The sequence below is a fragment of the Agelaius phoeniceus genome, chromosome 6 (assembly GCF_051311805.1).
Source record: "Agelaius phoeniceus isolate bAgePho1 chromosome 6, bAgePho1.hap1, whole genome shotgun sequence".
Classification (NCBI taxonomy): Eukaryota; Metazoa; Chordata; class Aves; order Passeriformes; family Icteridae; genus Agelaius; species Agelaius phoeniceus.
This window is the reverse complement of record NC_135270.1, coordinates 992297-1002411: the sequence shown is the minus strand read 5'-3', so window position 1 is coordinate 1002411 and position 10115 is coordinate 992297. Positions and strand designations below refer to the sequence as shown.

At 40.9% G+C, this 10115-nt stretch overlaps 1 long non-coding RNA gene across 2 annotated transcripts in view; it reads left to right on the top strand.

Moving 5' to 3' along the window:
* The first annotated feature begins 4862 nt into the window (after positions 1 to 4862).
* The window catches only part of LOC143694278 (uncharacterized), a 53102-nt gene continuing 47849 nt past the window's right edge, over positions 4863 to 10115 (top strand). Inside the window, exons 1-2 of one of the 2 annotated variants that reach the window (XR_013182626.1) lie at positions 4872 to 5015; positions 5103 to 5197. This is a non-coding gene — a long non-coding RNA (uncharacterized LOC143694278). Of the gene's footprint in view, positions 5198 to 10115 lie in introns of both variants that reach the window. The other variant, XR_013182624.1, reaches the window with a different exon arrangement.

Here is a 10115-nt window from a genome sequence, read left to right as displayed (position 1 = left end):
GTGGAACTTCTGATAAAAAATACATTCCTGCAAAGTCTTTTATTTCTCAGATTTTATAGTACCTAAAACAGAACTACCTAAGCACAGTCATTTGGCCTTGGTCAAAATGATTGAGCTTATACAAAAGCATTGATATCAGTGAAACAAACAGAAATAAGCAAATAAAAGATTTCCTGATGCTTCAAGCTATTTTTCCTTGGGATCCTATACCCTCTCTCTCTTGCTGTTAAAATTGGCCCTTCCCTCAAATCACAATTTTTTTCATTTTCAAAGCAATTGACCTGCCTGAAGATTTCACTGCACACCCGATGTACACACCCAACAGCTTTGATTTTCTGCACCACTGTGCTGGTTTTTAACTGGGATACAGTTTGCATGACCTCTTGTTCATTCAGGATTTTACAGTCTAAGTTAGTTTTGGCACAAACTATTCTTCAATGGCTATTGTCAGGTCATTAACTGTGATAAGGATAAAGATATTTATGTACATATGAACTTCTCAGGCAGCCTGGTCAGCAAATCTTACTTATTAGTACTAGCTATGTATGGATTTGCCAGCACCACAGAGTTTAATCAGGATTTTTAGGTAGCTGTGATTGGAGACCAGTTCCCATGACTGGGTTCATTGGGGTTTTTTAAACAACAAGAATTGACACCTCTGACCTCAACCTCCTTAATTTGATGAGCATTGTAATCTGTCTTTAAAAAGACCACTTTTGTTTAAATAAAGGCTTTCAATTTGTGCCTGGAAATAATGCAACCAAAGGAAAAAGAACACAATCTTGACTTGAAATTCCAGTGTTTCGAGATGATATAAGAGCTGATTCTGTTGCTAAACGCTGGTATTGAAATTAAGACTGATGAGTAAGTATTAGAAGAAAATAACTTTGAGTTACATGCAATAGCATTTAATTGCATCATTTAAATTCTTCAGCATTTCAATTTTATATTCATTCAGGGTTTTCCATAATTAATTTGCAGATTTCCAGAATGCATTAGGATGAAACTTTTAAATGGCTGGATGGTTATTAATGGATGACATAAATATATTATTCATTGTTTTTGGTTGTCATGGTAAACAGCACCGAGTACTTCTGACTGAATATTAAACTAAACATCATCCCGTGAATTCAAAAGCAAAATGCATCCCAAGTAATAATTGGTTGAAATACAGAATACTCAAGGTGTCATCTTTTATGCAAAGCCCTTTCTTTAGGATTTTTCCTCCTGAGAAGCTGAGAGGCCTCAGGAGCAAAATGTAAACAATGATTCTCTGCTGCTGTGGAATGCAACAGGTAAATCTGTGGGTGGTCTCATGTGGTTGTTTCTAATTAATGGCCAATCACAGTCAGCTGGCTCAGACTCTCTGTCCAAGACAGAAGCCTTTGTTATCATTCCTTTCTATTCTTAGCCAGCCTTCTGATGAAACCTTGTCTTCTATTCTTTAAGTACAGTTTTAATGTAATATATATCATAAAACAATAAATCAAGCCTTCTGAAACATGGAGTCAGATCCTCGTCTTTTCCCTCATCCAAGAACCCCTGTGAACACGGTCACAATTTCATAATAAATACTCTGTAACAAAATGTTAAAAATGGCTAATATCACACTTTCCTTTTCTCTAGAAAATGGCAGGATCACCCAGGCAAAACTGAATTTCAAGCAGCCAACCTTTTCAAAGATGTCAACACCAGCAGATCTACTCCAGTCCAGAAATACATTCTCAAAGCTCTGATTACCTAAGCAATACTAAAACCTGCAGCCCAACTGAATGCTGCATTGGAGAATAATGGCATTTATACCAAAAAGCACCAGAGAACATGTGTGAGAAGATTGCCTCAGAGAAGCTCCACTGACTCAGGAACAAGCCATTTTTAAACCTCTTACATCACACAGTCTCTAATGAACAATCACCCTCTCACCGCCAGTTTTATGCCCTCACTTTTCTCCTTTAGAGGATGGCCAAATATTTCCCCAAGCTGCCACTTCTGGCCCATCAATCGATCCAGCAGTTTGGCATTGACACCACCAAGTTCAGCAGTGCTTGGAAGTTTCCTGTGTGATGATGGCCTGGGTGCTGTGGCTGCAGGGAAAGCCTTTCCCTCACGTGTGGCTGCACTGCTCGAGCAGCCTTCAGGGACACCCACAGCTAAAGCCAGAGAGCTGTTCCTTACATTCCTCATTTCTCTTCTTCTCCTCCTTTTGGCACCACCCCCTGCACTTCCCATGTCCACACTCCTGACCTACTCCACCTACAAGTGACTGTTGTGGTTTCTGTGCACAGGAAATGGATTCAGCAGACCTAGAGTGCAATGCCACTGCCAATCTGCACAGGCAACACTGGAGGGATGAAATGGTTACACGTTAAGCTTTCACACAAAATTGTCTCACCAAGACTCCCCAAAAAGGCTTTCCTGAACTAGGGGATTCCAACATGGAATTCATGGACAGGGTTTCAAAAGGACATTACATATCTGTTAGCACACAGTAAGGTTTTTGACAGAACCAATAAACCGAGGTAGACCTACTTTGCAACACATGAATTTTAACCCAAGTTTTTGTTTTTGTGAATGAAAAGCAGAGTATTAAACCCAGTTATCAGTATAAAATTGATCTAAAGGTTTTTCAGAACCTGAGAGAGTATTACAAATCTCATAAGATCTTTCCTCTACAGTTAGATGAAACTCATACTCTAGACCAGACAATTTCTTCTCTGGAAACTTTTCAAATCTAGCAAGAACCTTTGAAAACACACTGGAATTATGTAGAATGTTAGGTCAGCAACATGCAAGCAAAGAAAAACAAACAAACAAAAAACCCAAACAACCCAAACCTTCTTTCCACACACACTCATAGACCACAGTAAACTTCTTTAAGAGTGAGGAATTACCACAGACTTTTAAAAATAAGCTTTTTGCTTTAAACTAGCAGCCTTCCCCTCTGTTCTGTGCTCATTAGGAATGCAAAGAAAACACATCTCACAGTTCCATCAGCACAGAGCTAAACTGAACTGGTTAAACGGCTGGGCAGAAGCTTCCCATGTTCCTACACTGGTATTTCCAGCTGTGTTTCCCATGTTTGGGATACATACAAGGAAAACGATGCCTTGAACGACAGGGAAGCTTTAGAGTTACTAAAAGCTTCCTTGTATCTGCTGTTAGACACAACGATCTATCAGTGTAGCACTGCAGCTCATTCTCCTGAACCTGGACCAGGAGCTCAGGGCAAAAGTGAAGAGACAGCACAAAAAAGAAAAGCACACATTTATTTGGAATTAGAGCAACGCCTTGGGGTAAAACAACCTACTCCATCTATCATTAATACCTCAGCTGCTAGAAACAAGTGCCAGTTTTATATACCAAGATAGTACTTTCATTAATATCTGGGAAATCTAAGAGGTGCTGGGGAATGCTTAGGTCAGGAAATGACATCTGGCTGGGAATCATCATGAATAAAACTACCCCTTTAAAAAGTAAAGTTAGCTGGGTCTGAATGGAGAAAAATCACAAATGCAGAATATAATGGGTAAAACACTAACAGAGATGTTTGAGAAGCAATCAAAAGCAAGAGCACATTTTTAAATATGTGAAAAGCAGCCAGACTGAAGTAAAAAGGATTTGCTTGCAACACCATCAGAGAAAAATGGGACATGCAAAACAACTCCTTGTCTTTTACTAAAGATGAGAGCCTGTGAGACTGCAACAAAGCAACTCTGCCATGAAACTGCCACAGACTGCTGCAGGTTCAGACTGAAAATGGGGACAATTGGGGTTTAAGTAAGATGATTCGTAAACCATGTAGAAGAAATTTCCTAGAATCCTCCAGACTTCTAACTATAGAGCAGTCATTAAACGTGCAGGAGATGGATAATAGACAGCACGTGTCAAAATGTATTGGTTAAATTACTTAGGAAAGCAAACATTGCATAAGATAGCATTTGGTGTTGGAGATGCTACGTTAGATTTAAAGCGGATTGTCAGTTTCTGCTTTTCCCCATTTCTTCAAGTTTTTAAAATAAAATTCATGCTTTATAAATATAACTTGCTTTACGAAACACCCCACAGAATAAACACCTGCACACATTCTATAAATCAACCCATTTCTTTCCTAAGTTCCACACCAATGCTGCCATGGTATTTCTCTGTTCCATTTCAACAGTTTTCTACAACAAAGAAACCCATTCACACTTGTTCTAGCGGACTTTGCACAAGCAATGCAAATCATTGTTATCACTCTCTTTATATTTTCTCAGAGCTTACTTAGACTGAGAATCTAGTGACGCCAGCTTGGTTTTAAACCACTTTTTTGTGCTGATTGGCCTTCTACCATTTGAGGAACAGTTCTTATATTTGAGAAATATTGGAAAAGATTCTCCTGAAATATTCTAAGAACACCTGAAAGGCCGTTCTGTTCGTTGTGTTTAACAAGGCTTTCTGAGGGTGTTTTATTTTGGTTTGGGGTCTGAGGGAGGCACCCCACGGAAGGGTTGGTTCACCCTCACCTCCGTCAGGACGGACCCGGCTCCCCCCGCAGGGCTCTGAGGAGGCTTTGGGGGCCAAACTCAAAAACAAACCAAAACAAAAATCCAAACACACAGAAAAAAAAAAATGTACAAAAAGATACAAAAAAAAATTAACTTGCCATGCGCAGACACCCGGAAGTCTCCGCCGGTCCGTGTCCATCTGTTCGCCGACCCGGAGGCGAGGCTGAGGGCGGAAACGCTGCCCCCTCACGGCTTCCTGCCCGTTTTCAGGCCTCTGAGGGCGGGAAGAGCCCTCCCCTCACGGGTGCCCGCCCTCAGAAATCCTCAGCAGGGTGGGGAGCTGTGCGGCGCAGCTGTTCCTCGTTCTTTTGAGGATTTCTGCGGGGGTGGGCGGCAGCTGTGAGCGGGCGGCGTTCCGTCCCTTTTAGAGGCTTTTTAGCTCCTTTGCTCAGTGCTGCTCGACTGTGAGGGTGTGGCTGGGGCCCCGTTCCTCACGCCTGCCGGAAGGTGCTGGCGGGCTCCGGCAGCTTGGTGGGTCTTTGTTCGCTGGGAACGCGTGCGGCTGGCAAGTGCTTCTTCCGTCCTGTTTCTCAGGAAAGTTATGTTTCGTGTTTTAAGAGGAGAACGTCTCTGAGGGGGTGTTTACGGCCCGCCCGTGCTGCTTCCCCTTGCGGCTCCTTTGCTTTTGGCTGTGGCGCGGGGTGAGGTGTGAGGTAATACTTTCCTTTCTGCTTGTGGTTTTATATATATGCCTATTATTTTTCAAGTACTTGTATATATATCTGTATATGCTGTACATGTATACATACATTTATGCTTGTCAGTCTCCGAGGCTGGCAAAAATACTCTGCTGAGCACTTTCAGGGAGGTGAGGGTTAACCCTGCTTGTGGACCTGATGTGTGAGGGATAATTGTTTCACTTATCTCATATACTTAACAAACTAACCGGCAGGGTGTTAATAAAAAAAAAAGAGCTACTAGTAAAGCTTTTTTCTTTCATAGAAGAAAGTGAGTCCACGACTTTGGTTGTATCAGACCCCCACATTGCCTTAAGGGGGTGGGTTTAAAGTAGCTATTAAAATTATTGCTGGGAAATGAAATTTGATTATAAAACTAGCAGCCCTGTGGCTTTACCGAAGTCTTTTGGTAAAATAGTGCTGTTTCAGGTTGTTATTTGAGCTCTGGCTGCTGCTTTATTGAAGACATGTACTTAGACTATTACAGCTATGAAATGCAGAACTGCCTTACCTTTTATTATTTAATATTTGAATGGCAAATACAGGCCATTAGAAGGAAGAAGATTTGCTTGCCCTGCTGGTAGATGTGTATTATTTCTGTAGCATGCATGGCTCTTAGACGGCTGTATGATGTTGTTTTTATGACTTTTGGGTTATGTTTTCATTGCTGTTCCATCTGGTGGTTAGCATTCAGCAGAGACAAGTGTGCGTGTGTCTGTGTTTTGTTTGGGGTTTTTTTGTTAGTTTGTTTTGAAAGGGGGTCCAAACATGTTAATTGCTGGTACATTCTCCCTGGAACTGACTTACCAAGGCATTATTTGCCTGGGAATAATTGTTGTAGTTGCTGCTGGCAGCCTTCCAGGGGTAGTCCTTGATCCTCCCAGGGTTCAAGTAGTAGCATCAGCAAAGAGGTGTGAGAAAGGCCATCTCCAGTATGGTTTACTTTCTACAAAAGCAAGCTGTAAGTGGTGGATACAAGCATTTTATTTGCTGACATTTATTAATCTGAATAAAATGAAGTCATGTTAGAAGGAGAGATTAGGAGAGTTGGTTGAAAGGAGAAAGTGTGGGTTGAGAACAAGCATCAAATGGTGTGCAAGTAACTTCCTTGCACGCAGGAAATCTTGTATGTGATAGTGTTAATGACTTCAGGAAGGAAAGTTTCAGATGTGAACACCACATGTGCGTGTGTAAATGGCTCTTATGTCATCAACCAGAAAGTATTCAGTGTTAATACTCTTATTACATTGTTTTTATAGAGTTGTGTTCCCTTAAGGGTTTAGGGAAGCTGCCAATATTTGACATGACTTGTATTTTGTTCTGATTAGATCAAGCTTTTAGTATAAAGCTCAGCGAATATTGCCAGGATATTTGGCTCCTATGCTAGATTAGTATCCCTCAGTTTTTCCGTATGCTTTTGTCTGTTGTAGCATTTTTAACAAATGGGCTTAATTAGTGCTAATAAAAGTGAGACAAACAAGCATGGTCCATTCTTTGCTAGAGTTATTTGTTTTGTTTAAGTGGAGATGTGAATCTGTATGGAAGGTAATGGTGCCTATTCTCTCATTTCAGAGTGCCTGCTTTCAAACAGCTCATTTGGCTTTTCAGGAGAAGCCTGCTTTGTGCCTATTCTAGGCACCTTTTACAGCCTCTGCTGGCCCGCAGTTTTCAAGAAAAGCACAAAAAGTAGTGTGTTTGTCTCATGAGGTTCAGAACAGCTGAGGTTTGACCCCCGTGCTTGACTGAAAGTGTGTCCTGTGTTTCCTTGCCTTACTCATGCTGTGGGTTTTTTTTGTGTGTTTAACAGCAGTAAATCCTCAGTGTTCCTGTAAAATGTCTCAGGTAGGTGCCAACTTCACCACTTGCGGGTAAGGGCCTGGAAGGAGAGCTTTGTTTTTGTTTCTTTGTTGCTCAGCTCCAAAGTTAATACAGAGTAACAGATAAAAATGTTGCTGTGTTTAGCCACTGTTCCTGGTGTTACAGTGTTACTTCTCTGTCAAGGGGCATTTCCATGTCTACTGTACATAGGTGTGATCACAGAGATCTGGGTATGCAATCAAGGTCCTTTGAATTTTATGTTCCTACAGTTTTTCAAACGCTTAACTAGCTCCCACAGCCATGTTTTACTTATCTATAAGCTGCTTGGAACTTGCTGGAAATGGTGGGCTCTGAGACTGGAGGTGGGCAGGAGGCACAGCTGGCCCCCCAGGTCAGAGGCTTGTTCTCAGCTCATTCAGCAGTTACTGCATTGGTTATTCTCTTTGTGAAGGTGCCAGATTTGGGAGCCCAAACCCCAGTACCAAGCTGGGTGTTTAACTCCAGGCTGTGAGTGCAAAACCCTTGTCTGGAACGCCAGATTTCCTTGTCTTGGCTGTGTGATGGAGTGCAGTCAACCTGTGGTGCTTGGTAAGATTTGTGTCAGGCTTGATTGTGCCTCTCAGAAAGGGAGTGTGCATTTATAAGACTTGTTGGTCTTTCTAAATCTGTAGCTCTAGTGAATACTGGCTGTTTACCCATTTATGGTGTTGACCCATTTGTGCCTCACTGTAAATCAATTTAGAGTTATTCAGGTACATTAAAGCAAACCCAGACCTCTCTGGTTTGTCTGCTGCAGAAATGGGGACTGGCAGGTCAGTAATGGAAATCAGCTCGTTTTCTTCACGTAAAAGGTTTTAGGAGAAATCCGTTACATCATCCTGATTTGTGGTGAGTGATTTTTAAGCCTGGAGTAGACCATGAGGAGTATAAAATCCTTCATGTTTATGTTTCTGTTCTGTCCTGCCATTCATTAAAGCTGCATATTCATTACAGCTCCATCCTGAGAAGGATGCAAGTGTGTTGCCAGTTTAGCACCGTTTCTCAGCTGAAGTTTTAGGTAGAGGGATGATCATGTCTGTGCACACAATGTGAGCTTGATGTTGTGTTGCAGACCTTGTTTTGGCAACATCAAATAGGGCTGAATTTCTACCTGTTGGAATTCTCCTAAGTTCAAGGAGAGAAGACAGGAAAAGTTAAGTATTAAAGCAGTGTTTATTGCATTTGTATAAACCAGTAGATAGTCCCTTTCAGGTTGATACTGGAAAAAAATGCTTTAGTGGCTATGTTCTCTATTGAGTAAATAGAAAAAAAAAGTCTGATTGCTGAGAAAATAAGTTATAGAACAGAATCTAAATCAGTTGCTTGTATTTTTCTTCTGGCTGATGGATGTGTGGCAGGACCTATATTCTGTTTTGCCCATGACTAAAACACAGAATGAAATATTTTCTTGTCTTTCATGGCAATTATTTATTATTCCAATCTTATTTTATTACCTAATCTGAGCTGTCCTGGCTTTGCCACCTTTTCCCTGGAGCAGGCATCTTTGCACAGCTCAGCTGAGCTGTTTTGGCTGAGCCTGGCAGGAAGGAAAAGGAAGCAGAGACTCTGAACCTTTTTCTCATCCCACTAAGATGGGGAGTGTCCTTGCTGTTCCAGCAGGTCACTGTGTTGGACAGAAAGGATGGGTACAGATCTTAAAACAACATTGACACACTTGGATCAAATTGCACACGGGCTCTCCTCAGAGACAGCAAGGATCCAAGGTCTAAATTCACGTAGGCATGGCAGTCTTGTATTTTTTAGGTTTACCTAGGAATAGCAAAGAGTTGTGTAAAATAAAAACACTAAAAATAAAAAATGGGTTCATCTATTCTTGCCCACATTGTGGTGCTGGCTGGTAGCGCTGTAGTTATCTCATGCATAAAAATCTTGCTTTCAATTAATTGCACACTCTTTCAGCCCTGGTGTAATACACCAGACTATCACAAATTATGGGACTAGATTAAATGTGAAATGCAAACTTTTAAAGGAATTGGTTAGCTCAATACAGGGGCATTATTTAATTAATCTGAAAGCATAATAAACCTTAAGCTTCTACAGTGCAAATGCCTCTGCATAATTGCTTACTGCTGTTGGGTATTTTCCTTCAACAAAGCCAAAAATGCTAGAATGTCTAAATAATAAAGCTTTTTCATGGTTAAAAGCAAGGTTGGCATAAGGCCCTGAAACTTGTTTCTTTTAGGAATAATAGGCAAATTTTAAATGTACTTCAAGGACAATATTATTCATACATCCTTTGCCTGATTCCTTCCGTCTTTTTCTCATTTAAAAAAAGACAGATTTTATTTTCAGTTTTGTTCTGTTTTGTTTTTTTTTCTCTTAGAACTCCTGGTTTTTTATTCAATCTAGGTATCTTTACATTAGGCTTATAGATGTGCTAGGGTTTAATAACACAAATGTGTATGATTTCTCTTTAACTTGATTGCCATTAATAATGTCAATATTTAGGAACCAGTTATAAGTGTAATAGGTAGCGGGGTTTTTCTTGTGGACGTTCTTATTAGGAAGGAATAATGCATTGGATAATGGGGGTAAAACCAACAGCTTTATCGTGGATGCTGTAATTTCTACTTGACGTGGGTTTGCCCGTTGTGCTTTGATGCTACTTAATAGAGATCATTATTGTGGTGCTCAGTGTATTGCATCCCTTGAATGACAAGAGCCATGGTGTATCATTTAGTACTTAGGAGCAGTTTTTGTGTTGTGAAAGTGCCATGGGGGAAAGCAAAACCACTGTAGGACCAAGGAACCCAGAGGCTGACATTAGAACAGGGTACATGGCTGTTGCCATTCTCAGCAAGCAGAGAAATTTCTGTTGAAGTGACTGAAGTTTCCAATTAGGGAGAACTAAGTGCTCTGTTTTATACCTAAGTGCCCCACAACTGTGACTGTAACACTGGAAAGAGAAAAGCAGCCAGCAGTAACTGAGATGTGGCTCATGAATCCACTGGGTTAAGAATAGCTGAGTCAATTTATTCTTTTTCTTGGAACAATCTGAACTAAACAGGGAGTTGTT